This window comes from Symsagittifera roscoffensis, chromosome 6 (assembly GCF_963678635.1).
Source record: "Symsagittifera roscoffensis chromosome 6, txSymRosc1.1, whole genome shotgun sequence".
NCBI lineage: Eukaryota > Metazoa > Xenacoelomorpha > Acoela > Convolutidae > Symsagittifera > Symsagittifera roscoffensis.
Window position 1 is genome coordinate 36903128 of NC_087067.1, and position 14206 is coordinate 36917333.

General features: G+C 33.8%; 1 protein-coding gene across 2 annotated transcripts in view; it reads left to right on the forward strand.

Moving 5' to 3' along the window:
* The window catches only part of LOC134848411 (TBC1 domain family member 25-like), a 548746-nt gene that overhangs the window by 111388 nt on the left and 423152 nt on the right, over nucleotides 1-14206 (forward strand). The window lies entirely within an intron of this gene.

Genomic DNA, 14206 nt, shown 5'->3' on the forward strand with positions numbered 1-14206 from the left:
GTCAAAGTGTTTTTCCACTGTCAAACACAAACGAAACGTTTTTTTTTTCTCGCTCGAACATATCTTGGGTAGAATTCATTCGATACCTTTTTCATCGGTCGAACACTGTCAAAATGTTTTTCTTGGTGCAAACTCTTCTAAGTCGCAAAAACACTCGGTCCGAACTCTCCGAGTCGAAATATTTTTCTTCGTTCGAACTGCGTCGGAATGTTTTTTCTCCGTCGAAATTGGTCGAAGTTTTTTCCTTGGTCGAACATAGTCGAAAATTAAACAGATTGGGTTGAGTCGGTCGAAATATAAATCGGAAACCTCAAACCGGGTTTGGTCAAAGATATAAATCAATTTTTTAGGCAAGTAAGAACTATCCACGCTTGTCAGAGGGGATAGTAAATTACGTTGCTTTTAACTTGCACAAAACCTACATACATACATCAATTCGACATCGAATTGTCACCAGAAAATTTTATAATGATTTTAGCACTGTTTTTAGCCATAATCACCTGGTCTGAGGTTTCGAGAACCAGCTATGGGGTTTTTAGTTGCATGTAGTTGAAAACTAAGCATGATTCGTTCGGCTGCTAGCCCGAAGTCGTAACACATTCGTTGAATCCTAAGCAGTCGCAAAACTGACTTGCTAGCTCGAGTGTTCTGTCAAATACCTGCGCATGTCATGCATAACTTGAGCTGTGGTGCTCGAGAACTGGAATTTTACATTTTGAGAACTTTCCATCTTGCATTGCATTCCGGATAAAAGCAAGGTTTTTTAGATGTTTTTACGAGAAGCTGGCAAAAGTGGAGGCTTGATCATCTTCAAACTCAGTGTTATGAGCTTGAATGACTCCAGAAAGTGACATAAAAACATCTTTGACAAGAATCGAACGAATTTAGACAAGAGAAAAAAAAGAGGGAGAAAATCAAAATAAAAACTTTTGATGAGCCTGAAAAGACATTCGATCAAATGGAAAAACAGTCGATGTGCCTGATGCGACTAATTTAACCATACTAAAATGAACCTCCTATACTAATTTATCACCCACTTAGAGACTATCCTCTTCTAAAATTGTTCTAATCATAGCCCCCTAGCATATAATTGCTTATTGATTAGATATGTGTGATGTAAAAATGACTGTATTGATTATTAATTGAAACATTGTTTCAGGTCAATTATCTTACCTAATATTGGGTTTTTCTGAGCGCATCTTTCATACCAGAAAAACGAAATGCGAGAAAAAGCGTTTCAAAATAGTTTTCAATCATTTTGATTTGGATAGTTAAGGAAGATTTTTTTTTTCAGATTGCGCCCAAGCTTCAATGCAGTTGTTGTCAAACTTCATTTTGACTCTGACCGACAGTTGCTTCAGCTGAGCTCGAGCAATGTTAATTTATTCTGGGTTGTGCTCGAAGGAAATTAAAACCGTTCTTGCGTTATCTTTTGAATCGCATCGACCTATATTCCAAAGTGTCGAATATATGTGTCCACTATGCTCTATCTTATAATCCGATTCCTTTTGTGACATTTATCAATTATGCTTGACAAAAATTTAATAGTGAGTCTTTTTACAATTGTGCCCGACCTATACTTCGACTATTTTCAAGCAAGGTTTCGGTTGTGCAAGGTATAAATTGTAATTTTCTCATCTTTTGTTTGAATGAAACTGATTTAAAAATAAATGGTGTCTTTCTCAGGGTACTTCAAATGCAAACCATGCTAGACTTTTGCAAAGGAATGCAAATCTTGAACCTGCACAAAGCACTGATCATCCAAAAACTGTAAAATCAATTGAAAAAAAATTGTAGCAGAAAACAAGAAAAAAAGTGAGAACAGTGTATGGCTAAGGAGTAAAAAAGTCTCTAAAAATTCTCAGGGCGTATCAGGGCAAGCAACATAAAAACTGTAAGAAAAAACTCCGAATGATGGACCTTTTTTTGTTTCGGGCGTCTTTTCCTGAAAACAAACAAACATCAGCGCTGATAATTAATCAGAGAAACAGAGAAACCTGTTTAGAAAAAGGAAACGAGAGCACCGATCAATTGGTTAACTCACTGCAATTTAATATCTTCCAAAGCTGGTTATGGAATTCTCTCAAATGTTTAGAAGTCAAAGTAAAAAATACAAATCACGTGTTCTGTCAAATACGAACTATCTAACGTTTCTCCCTTGTCAGAGTTAATAATAATTTTCGTTGCTTTCAATTTGCACATAAGACGCGCATATCATGCATAACTTGCATATAGCACGTACAAAAAATAAACTTTTAGATAAGTTTTTTATTTTTGAGTTGTAGTTATACACTATCACAACTATCATTCTTCCTCTAACCTCTACTAAAATTTTTCAATTTTCGGAACTTTTGTTCTTTACGTTTTGAATGATTTTTCGTCATAGGTTGGTTCAGTTGACGAAGGTTGTTTGGTTTTTGTCTTTGTCGCTTTATTGCACTGAAGTGTCTTAGATAATTTTGGTTTTATTACATTTTTATAGTCTTTCTCTCTAAAATTCAAAAATTACGGATTCTAATTGATTGGAATTGGATTGATATGTTTAAAAGTTTCGACACAAAAATAAATCAACTTATAACCGATTTTGATCAATTAGTTTTGCTTTTTTTTAAAACTTTTTTTATCGAACGAAACCAAATCAATTATAATTGATTTAATGGATTAAACTCAATTTTTGATCTTCTGCGTGCTATTTTTATTTACTCATAGTAAGTTAAGACTGAAGTTAGTTATTTTGTGGTTTCGATAATTTTGAACTTTTTCGGGCTTTTTTCCACACCTCTCACCCACATTTGGTTTTAAATATTGAAAAACTAATTTTTTGTTGTCAAATTGCATTGAATTTTTACATGGTGAGCAAACTATTTTTTGTGAACACATTTGTTTTTCATTCTTTACTTTATTACATAACGCGTTTAGCCATAATAACACGTAGGACAACTGAACACACAGAAATTTTGAATGGATTGGAAAAACGCTTTTGTAAAAATTCAATCTTATTATTATTATAGGCTACGTACGTATTTTTGTTACTTTTAAATTATTTTTTATACCTCACAACCTATCCCACATCCCAGGCCTCCCCCTCCTCGTCTGACTCCTACTACAAGGTTTTATATTCCGGTGGGCGGTGGAGTGGGTATGTTGGTGGTCCTGGAGTGGGGTTGTTTGGTGAAGGCGTTTCTTGGGGGTTGTGATAAACGCGAATGGCGAGTTGTAAAAAGCAGAATGGGAAATAGTGCATGGCGTCGGGGCATAGTGGGGGACGTGGGGGAGGCGTACTGGGGAGAGGGACATGTAGGGGGGTTGCGGGAGAGGGGCGTTTTGGGAGAGGGCAGGGTGGGGCGTGTAGGGGAGGGGGCGTTGCGGGAGGGGTCGTAATCGTGAGGGGGCGAAGCGGGGGACCTGAAGTATATTGGTGATTTTTCCTAACTGAACTGGAATTGATCTTTCTTATTCAGTTCCCGATTTTTGTTAAAATTAGCTGGTGAAACATGACCTTTAGTCATTGGTTCGAGCAACTTTGTGCGGGTGATTTACCATATATATTTGATCTGATTTGCTACCGGAATTATCTCTCAAATATCATTAATTCACTCCTTAGTAATCAACCGTTTGTCGCTGCAATAACCTTGATAAAGTATACATTTTGATAATCGTGTCTCAATTGGGTTTTATATTAGTGTAGGACGTTCATTGTAGTAGAACGAACAAAATAGTTCATTGAAAGTTCCTTTGATGGGTCAAACCTGTTTTCGTCCTACAGTAATCACCTATGAGCACCACTAGTCTTCCAAAGCTAGCTTGTAAACTGAGGTCGAAGCAGTTAGAACAAAAAATTTAGGAACTTTTTATTGCAACATGTCTCTGTTATTTACGTGGCCATTGGCGTACTTTGCATGCGTGAAGGCTTTGCAACGATAGCCACTGGACGTTTTTCCATATACAGTTCAAGTCTTTGTAGTGACAAAGACGCAACCTGTAGTAACACTGCCATTTAGTATTATTAGATTGAGCATTAAAGTAGCGCATGCAATCGCCATCATCAGAAAACCAAGAGCTCCTGATAGGAAAATATTTTTGGATGTTGAATCTGCCAATTCTGTGATTGTAGAAGTTTTTTTGAAAAAGCATTAGAAATCATAATATTTTCTTGCCAAATTGCTAGTTATTATTTCCTGTAAAATGATTTATGCAAAATATACCTGAAGAAAATTATTTAAAAAGTATTGACTAGCATGACTAGCATTTTTGGTGGCACGAGATGAAACCCGTTTACAAAAGGTTGAAATAGTTTTGAAAAAAAAAACAATTTTGAAAGTTTTTGAGAGCTTTTTTGAAGTCAATACATGTAAAACAACCAAGCAGGTGTAACGGTTTTGAAAATCATCGGCTCATCTCATAAGAACCTAAATAATTTCGAATGAAATTAACACAATACAGTCTATGAAATGAAATTTTGTTATTTTGTATATAAGCGTACATGCTGTACAAGAATGAAGCAGAGATTTCGACAAAATCTCTAATCGTTTCTCCATTCGAAAAAATATCCCAATTTTAATCCTTGTGTGAAACCAAATTAGTATCAGGCTCTGGACAAAAAAATTCTTGTCTAGGATCTAGACAGAAAAACAAGTCTTCTACTGTCAATGATTCACTTATTTTCAAATTATTATTCAGCAAACCAAAGATGTATCTTCCCAAGCTAGTCCTTGTACCCAAACGTCTTGTAGGTGTCCAGATGGATCTCAGCAGTAGTGACCTGCCTGCAGAATATCAAAAATTCGTGAAAGAAAAACTCCGTGAAGAAAAAATTGAAAACTACTCTGTCAACTATGTAGTGGAATTAAATGACAATAAAATTGACACTAATAAGGATTTTACAGGTACTAAGCTCAGAAAGGCTAACCAAAAAATCTAATTGGAACACATTCATGAGATTACAACTCAAATTAAAAACAAATAACAAATAAAAACAATAAATGAGCCTAATGCGACTATTGATACCAAATTTATCATGATAAAATTAACACCGAGAAAAAAATTGGTTTTTTCTTTATTATACTGTCGTCAAATCAGAAGTTGCTTTGAAATCTTAAACAATTTCACTTTCAGCTTTGCCCAATTTTTGTATCTATAGTTTTGTGAAGCAACCAAATTGTACAAGAAAATAATTTTTGTTGAAAGTTAACTGAATGGTAAAGTAATACGTTTTTTCCCCGATTTTAACGTATACAGTAACTTTTTTCGCTCAAATTCTTAAACTTTATTGGAACGTTTTCAATGCTTCACAAACAATCAAACCCATTCACACTTTTTCAATACCATAAGCGTTTGTAAAATTGGTAAAAAAAAGGTAAAAATTTTAGTAAAAATGAAAGTGAAATCGTTTGAGACCTTAAAACGGCTTCTAATTTGAAGACAGTAAAAAATCAAACTTAATTTCCCAAGAAGTTGCTCCATATTAGTTTTATCATAAAAAGTATGATTACACTAGTCGCATCAGGCTCGTCGACTGTTTTTTCATTTGATCAAATGTCTTTTCAGGCTCATCAAAATTTTTTATTTTGATTTTCTCCCTCTTTTTTTTTCTCTTGTCTAAATTCGTTCGATTCTTGTCGAAGATGTTTTGATGTCACTTTCTGGAGTCATTCAAGCTCATAACACTAAGTTTGAAGATGATCAAGCCTCCATTTTAACCAGCTTCTCGTAAAAACATCTAAAAAACCTTGCTTTTATCCGGAGTGCAATGCAAGATGGAAAGTTCTCAAAATACAAAATTCCAGTTCTCGAGCACCACAGCTCAAGTTATGCATGACACATTAAAAGCAACATAATTTTTTATACCCTCTGACAAGCGTGGATAGTTCATACTTGTCTGAAAAAATGATTTGTATCTTTGACCAAACCCGGTTCGAGGTTTCCGATGTATATTTTGACTGACTCGACCCAATCTGTTTAATTTTCGACTATGTTCGACCAAGGAAAAAACTTCGACCAGTTTCGACGCAGTTCAAACGAAAAAAAAACATTTCGTCTCGGAGAGTTTGAACCGAGTGTTTTTTTGCGACCTAGAAGAGTTTCCACCAAGAAAAACATTTCGACAGTTTTCGACCGATGAAAAAAATTTCGAATGAACTCGAACCAAGATATGTTCGAGCGAGAAAAAAAAACGTTTTGTTTGTGTTTGACAGTGGAAAAACACTTTGACTGAGTTAGATCAAGAAACTTTTTAACCAAAAAACAACATTTCGATTGTGCTTTACCATTGGATAAGTTTTAAAAAGTAAAAATAGTTTTAACAGTAGTTAGCACACAAAGTACGTAAAGGAAAAAAACAAGCGATCAATAAAAATTAAAGAAAAAAAATTATCCTATAATGATCGTAATATCAATTTAAATGTAGTTTGAAAAATTAAGATTGATGTTAACTAAACGTAAGGAGGTAAAATAGGATAAAATTGAAATTAACCTGACAAACAAAACTTTGAGAAAGATATTCAATTTTTTGTCAGGAGAATGAAGCAATGGATATGTTAGTCAACCTATTAAAACTTCAATTCAACCATTCAACGAATAAATTTTTTTAAGCAAAGTGTGTATGTATGTATGTATGTATGTATGTATGTATGTATGTATGTATGTATGTAGGTATGTATCTATGTATGTATGTATTCTTGTATGTATGTATGTATGTATGTATGTATGTATGTATGTATGTATGTATGTATGTATGTATGTATGTATGTATGTATGTATGTATGTATGTATGTATGTATGTATGTATGTATGTATGTATGTATGTATGTATGTATGTATGTATGTATGTATGTATGTATGTATGTATGTATGTATGTATGTATGTATGTATGTATGTATGTATGTATGTATGTATGTATGTATGTATGTATGTATGTATGTATGTATGTATGTATGTATGTATGTATGTATGTATGTATGTATGTATGTATGTATGTATGTATGTATGTATGTATGTATGTATGTATGTATGTATGTATGTATGTATGTATGTATGTATGTATGTATGTATGTATGTATGTATGTATGTATGTATGTATGTATGTATGTATGTATGTATGTATGTATGTATGTATGTATGTATGTATGTATGTATGTATGTATGTATGTATGTATGTATGTATGTATGTATGTATGTATGTATGTATGTATGTATGTATGTATGTATGTATGTATGTATGTATGTATGTATGTATGTATGTATGTATGTATGTATGTATGTATGTATGTATGTATGTATGTATGTATGTATGTATGTATGTATGTATGTATGTATGTATGTATGTATGTATGTATGTATGTATGTATGTATGTATGTATGTATGTATGTATGTATGTATGTATGTATGTATGTATGTATGTATGTATGTATGTATGTATGTATGTATGTATGTATGTATGTATGTATGTATGTATGTATGTATGTATGTATGTATGTATGTATGTATGTATGTATGTATGTATGTATGTATGTATGTATGTATGTATGTATGTATGTATGTATGTATGTATGTATGTATGTATGTATGTATGTATGTATGTATGTATGTATGTATGTATGTATGTATGTATGTATGTATGTATGTATGTATGTATGTATGTATGTATGTATGTATGTATGTATGTATGTATGTATGTATGTATGTATGTATGTATGTATGTATGTATGTATGTATGTATGTATGTATGTATGTATGTATGTATGTATGTATGTATGTATGTATGTATGTATGTATGTATGTATGTATGTATGTATGTATGTATGTATGTATGTATGTATGTATGTATGTATGTATGTATGTATGTATGTATGTATGTATGTATGTATGTATGTATGTATGTATGTATGTATGTATGTATGTATGTATGTATGTATGTATGTATGTATGTATGTATGTATGTATGTATGTATGTATGTATGTATGTATGTATGTATGTATGTATGTATGTATGTATGTATGTATGTATGTATGTATGTATGTATGTATGTATGTATGTATGTATGTATGTATGTATGTATGTATGTATGTATGTATGTATGTATGTATGTATGTATGTATGTATGTATGTATGTATGTATGTATGTATGTATGTATGTATGTATGTATGTATGTATGTATGTATGTATGTATGTATGTATGTATGTATGTATGTATGTATGTATGTATGTATGTATGTATGTATGTATGTATGTATGTATGTATGTATGTATGTATGTATGTATGTATGTATGTATGTATGTATGTATGTATGTATAAATGTATGTTTGTATGTATCTATGTATGTATGTATGTATGTATGTATGTATGTATGTATGTATGTATGTATGTATGTATGTATGTATGTATGTATGTATGTATGTATGTATGTATGTATGTATATCCCCCGTTTGTACTATTTCGAAATATCCATATTTGAAGACGCACCCTAAAAATTTTCTGAAGACGCCTTGGGCGCCAATAAATACTAACTCTGAGGGGGGAGCGCGCGCCGAAAAAGCGCAATTTTTTTTGTCAACATTTTCCCAAAAAGTGCCTAAAAACTTTTTTTGGTCTGTTTTTTCAGTTTTTTGGTTGCGGAGCAGAAATTTTGACCAAAACAGGGTTTTTTAAATGTTTTAATGATTTGGAGGAGCTCGGAAGATCAGTTTGGTCGACCAAAAAAAAGTCGAACGTTTTTTGAAAGTCCGCCCGTCCCCCCTCGAGAAAATCCTAGATCTGCCCCTGATCACGATTGAGTTGACGTAAAAAAAATTCAAGTGAACGTTTTCTAAATCTCACGGCTCACCGTGTTACTGCCTGCTTGACGAGTTACAAAGTTGTCTTTTTGATCTGCATGTTTTGCTTTCAACCCGTTCATATCAACAAAACCATTAACCCAGATTGTGCTACTTCAACTCTGATCAGAGATGAAATCAGAGATAAGAACCGAAGTACTGTAACAGTGCAGTTTTTGGGCTTTCTTTTTTCTGATAACAGCAATAATAGTGAACGTACACTTTAAATATATGATTGCAAATTGGAAAAACTTAAATCTCACACTTGTTTCCTCCAGACAACATACCCGCAGAAAACTGGCGTTTGTGATTAATGTATTTTGATAAAACTGGATTTTTTGTGGAATGAAATTGGATGCAGTTTTGCTATTTCAATAAGCTTATAAAGCCATCACAGGGCTTAAATGAAAAATTTAAGCAAAACTTCTTTTACGCTTAAGGCTTGTTGATAAATTTTTACTGATCAGTGATCCAGTTTTGCAAAACTAAATCTCGTTTGAACCTATAAACATAGATGGCTTATAATTAACCACATTCGAGCCATCTACGAGGCTTACAGCTCTAGAAATTGTTGTGAAAATGCTGGAAAATTAGTGATTTGCTCAGCAACGTCAGCCGGGAATGTTTTTTTTCAGATCTATCCTTCATGTGCTGGTTAATCTACAGTTTTATCGTTTGAGTTTTTAAAATGCGTACTATTCTAATGTTTGGCTTTAACGGTTGTTGCCAATGTCTCATTCTCTTTCTCCGTTGGAGCTATGTTACCTCTATTCTCCCTCTCCTCTCTCCTCTCTTTATGTCTTCTTTATCTCTATCTCTCTCTCTATCTCTCTCTCTTCTCTCTCTCTTCTCTCTCTCTCTCTCTTCTCTCTCTCTCTCTCTCTCTCTCTCTCTCTTTTTGATGTAAATTTCTGGAGTCATTCAAGCTCATAAAACTGAGCTTTTGCCAGTTTTTCGTTTTTGCTCATTCTTCAGACAATCCTAAAGCACTTTGATGTTCTTAAAACGCGAAGCGAGATCGAAAATTCTGAAGAGGTAAGTTTCCAGAGCCCAGTCAATACAACTCGTGTATTTTGATCTGTTTTTATGACATACAACTTGGCTTAAGAATTTGATTTTTTTTAAATATCACCCTCCTCTGGAGAAATACTTATACTCACCCTGCATATGAACAAAGTATTGCCCTGCATAGTGAAATTATATAAGTTGCCCCTGAAAGTGTATTGGTTTTTAGATGAACTCTTAATGATTTTCAAAGATCTGTAAGGATATGATCTTTCCGGTTTTGTTTTAGTTTTTAACGGTATTGTATTCCAAAAAATGATTTTCTCTAAAACAGTTTCAGTCAACCAAATCAAATTTGTTGTCTACAATTTGAACCTAAATTAGTAAATTTGTTTTACAAATTGATTAATATTAGGATCTTTTTCAGATAGAGACAAGGCTAGAGATCTTGTCAGTATCTCTGTTTTTTTTTTTCGTGTACTGTATGTACTCTAACACACAAAACACAGAGCTCTCCTTTTCTGTTGACACTTTATCCTGTTGTTTTCTTTTGATCGAAATTGCTTTATTTTCTCATAAGATGAGCTGACGAATTTCAATGATTCGCACCTAGTTGGTGCTCTTAATTGTACCGACGGCTTCGAAACAGCTCTCGAAAACTTTCAAAATAGATTTTTTTGCAACACTCATTCAATCTGTTGCAAACTGACTTCAACTCGCGCCAACAGTTTGTTAGTCAAGCTAGTCACAAATTTTCAACCAATTTTCTCCTTTGCATGTGTTCTTGTACGGAACTTTGAACTAGAAATTTTGAAAGAGTTTGCTTTGCTATTATTTCTAAGGCTTTTTTGAAATTAAATTTTACAATCACTCCAGATTATGGCGCTTCTTTTTCTCGATCACCCTCACTTTCACCCTTGAAACTTCTCCGGCAAAACTTCAGACCTTTTTTGCAGAAATATGGATCCTCTGGTCCCTTCAGGCAATGACGTGATAACACCCTCAATCACATGAGCACACCTTTTGACTGTAACCCTTTCCTTTCCCCGTAACTACTGTCAAACTTATAAAGGCATCAAACAAAAGAAATGGTATGATTATGTACACAAGACATCACGAACGGCAATTTATGCAATGGCAACAAAGTAGCATTGAACAAGAGTTGTTTAAGTTGAACATATCAATTCTATTTTTCAGATAGATTTTCAATTTTGCTTTGAAAATTTCAGGCGATGAGAAAATGTCGGCTATGTTGTTTGCTGAAATCATGTTGGCATACCGACAGACGCGATAGAAGAAAAATTGCTCTGTAAAGAAGAGTCGACAATTCTGGGTTGTTGAAAGCTTAGGGCGTGAGCTATTGCGAAGGTCTTTGGCTGCAAAGGTAAAATTTATGTATCTGTAAAGGTTGAAATCAAATTGATCAGTCAGGACTCGATTAAGAAAACACATATCATGTAAAGCTATAGTGAAGGAAATTGGCAAGGAATTCGTTTTTCTAAGTTGTTCTGTATAGTCGTTGACTCCCGTTACCCATTTCAAACATTTTCTGTTAAATAATTCTAGTTTGCGGCGATATGTTAAAGATGGAAACCAGACCTGACTACCGTATAATAAAATACTCACAATACATAGCTGGTAATATTTGAATTTGGTTCTCATGGATACTCCATAAGGGATTGAACGTTTCAAGAAATGGAAAGCTTTGTTAACTGCAACCAGTTTGGTTTTAATGTGGATGTCCCACTTTAAATCACTAGATATCGTTACTCCGAGATCTTTGATAGATGAAACTGACGGAATTGGGTAATCATTAAGGCAAAGTGTAGATTTGGGGGAAGTTGAGTTAAAACAAATAACTTTGCATTTATCAGAATTAAATGTCATTTCGTTTTCAAGCGTCCAATTGATAAATAGATCAATGTCTATTTGAACTAAGGAAAAGTCATATTTTGAATAGAGTTTGCTGTCATCAGCAAACAGAAAACATTTAGAGGTTTTCAAGACAGCTGGCATGTCATTAATGAAGAGTATAAATAGCAAAGGGCCGAGTACACTTCCTTGCGGAACACCACTTGTTACATGGCCTTTTGGAGATGCTTCATTGTTAATTAAGACATTTTGCGTGCGGTTTGTGAGATAGGAAGCAAAAAGTTCAAGAAAGCTAACGTCAAAGCCTAAATTACCAAGTTTCAAAATAAGTATATGATGAGGAACTTGATCAAAAGCCTTGCGAAAATCGAAGTACACAGAAAGACATTCGCTTTTTGCCTCGACGTCGTTATAAATCTGATCTAGGTATTCAAGAAGCTGAGTAACAGTCGATCGCTTGGTCATAAAACCATGTTGAGCAGGTGTAACTTTAGCCCGAATTTTAGGATAAATGAAATCGAAGATCATTCTCTCCAGAACAATCGATAATTGAGGCAATATGCTAATCGGGCGATAATTTTCAACATTTTCGGGATTACTAGATTTAAGAACTGGCGTAATAAACGCACATTTCCAAAGTTCTGGCCACGTTTTAGTTTCCAAAACCTTGACAAAGAGCTGCACGACTAGAGGAGATATTAATTCACTGCAGTAGTTAAGAATAAAGGTTGGGAGGCGGTCGTTGGTAATACAAGAAGTTTTAGCAAATTTGAGAGCTTTCTCGACCTTTTTAAGGTTGACATGGAGATCGGATAGAAAAATGGTGGGTTTTTCGGGTTGTAAGATTTGAATTTCATGCTTTTCTAGAAACACTGAACAGAAGTAATTGAATTAGATTGAATTAAAATCCGCGAAGTTCTCCGCATAGGCGTTTAAATTATTCAGTTATATTTCAACTATAACTCGCAATTTTACTTTGTGCCACGGACTAACATACCTTAAAATTGGGTTTTTTCTTAACCTCGGATTCGCGATTCAGGTCCTTAATAAATTGTCTGATGCCATCATCTTTTTTTTTCAGTTTTGTAAGCAATTAGTCTTGAACTTCAATTAATGGAACACTATTTGAATCGTAGCTACAACTGAATTGGCTGATTCGACTTCTAGAAACAGCTTCCTCTCAGGATCTGACCGCTTAAGGGCGAAAGCGATCGCGTGCGCAATAACAAAAATCTGTAATTCAATGCTCAAAGTAATTTTTAATAAGACCTACTGACAGAGCTACTCTATGTTGCGTCCTTGTCACTACAAAGACTTGAACTGCATATGGCAACGCACAGCGGTTATCGGCGTAAAGCCTTGACGCGTGCAAATTACGCACACGATCACGTAACTGTGAAAGACATCTTGCAATAAAAACTTCCTACTGTTGTTTTTTATACTTCGGCCGCAGTTGAGAAGCTAGTTTTGGCTAGTGATGCTCATAGGGGATTGCTATAGGACTGAAACAGTTTTGACCCATCAATGGAATTTTTCAAAATTTCAATTGTCTCTTTAATTTGATTTACTGCTATGAACCTTCTATACTATTATTTTACGCACTTAAATAAAAACGCCAAAAACAACCTAAAAATATAAATTTTATTATAAAATGACTGACGGCTAAGATTGTTCTAATTATAACCCCAAGCAAATAATTGCTTTTTGATTAGATATTTCTGATGTAAAAACGCCTGTTCAGATTATTAATTAAACAAGACTGCTCGTATCAGGGCGAAGCCCTGAAAGTTCCGACTGCCTTTTAAAGTTTATGTAGCAGTAATAACAAAAAAAAATTAAATGTAATAAAATGAAAATATTTTTTCCAAAATTTGATTTTTTTTTAAATCATCCCCCCACACGTCATAATAAGTACTAAGTGATAAATTTTGCTCCTATTAACAAATAAATTATAGCATATAAGCTTCCTTGAACTAATTTGGAACGATTTTTAAGACGGGTTAAATCTCGCTTACGCGTTAATAGCGCGAAATATATCGCGCGTTAATTGTCCCAAATTGGCCAAAATGGCAATCTTTAAACCCCAATAACTTTACGAAAAATGATCACAGGTGAAATACCTTTTCAAATTTAAGCTTAGGACAACAAAACCTTTCGAATGATAAAAGAAAATTTGTCAAAAATGGCTAGTTAAAAAGTCGAAATTTGTCTGAAGAAAAAAAACCCACCCCGAGCACAAATATTCTGTTACTTTCGTATCGAAAGTCGGAACAAAAATTGTTTCAGATCAAACCTCATGTCTGAAATTGGGTTTTCATGAGCGCGTATTTTTAACAATAAAAACCAAATGCGAGAGAAAGGCAATAAATAACGATAATAACACCGTGCTTGTATTATCTTTTGAATCGCACCGATCCATATATTAAAAGTATGTATATATGTGTCGGCTATACTCTACTTTATAATTTGATTCATTTTGTGACATTTATCATTTATCATCTCTGTTTGACTGAT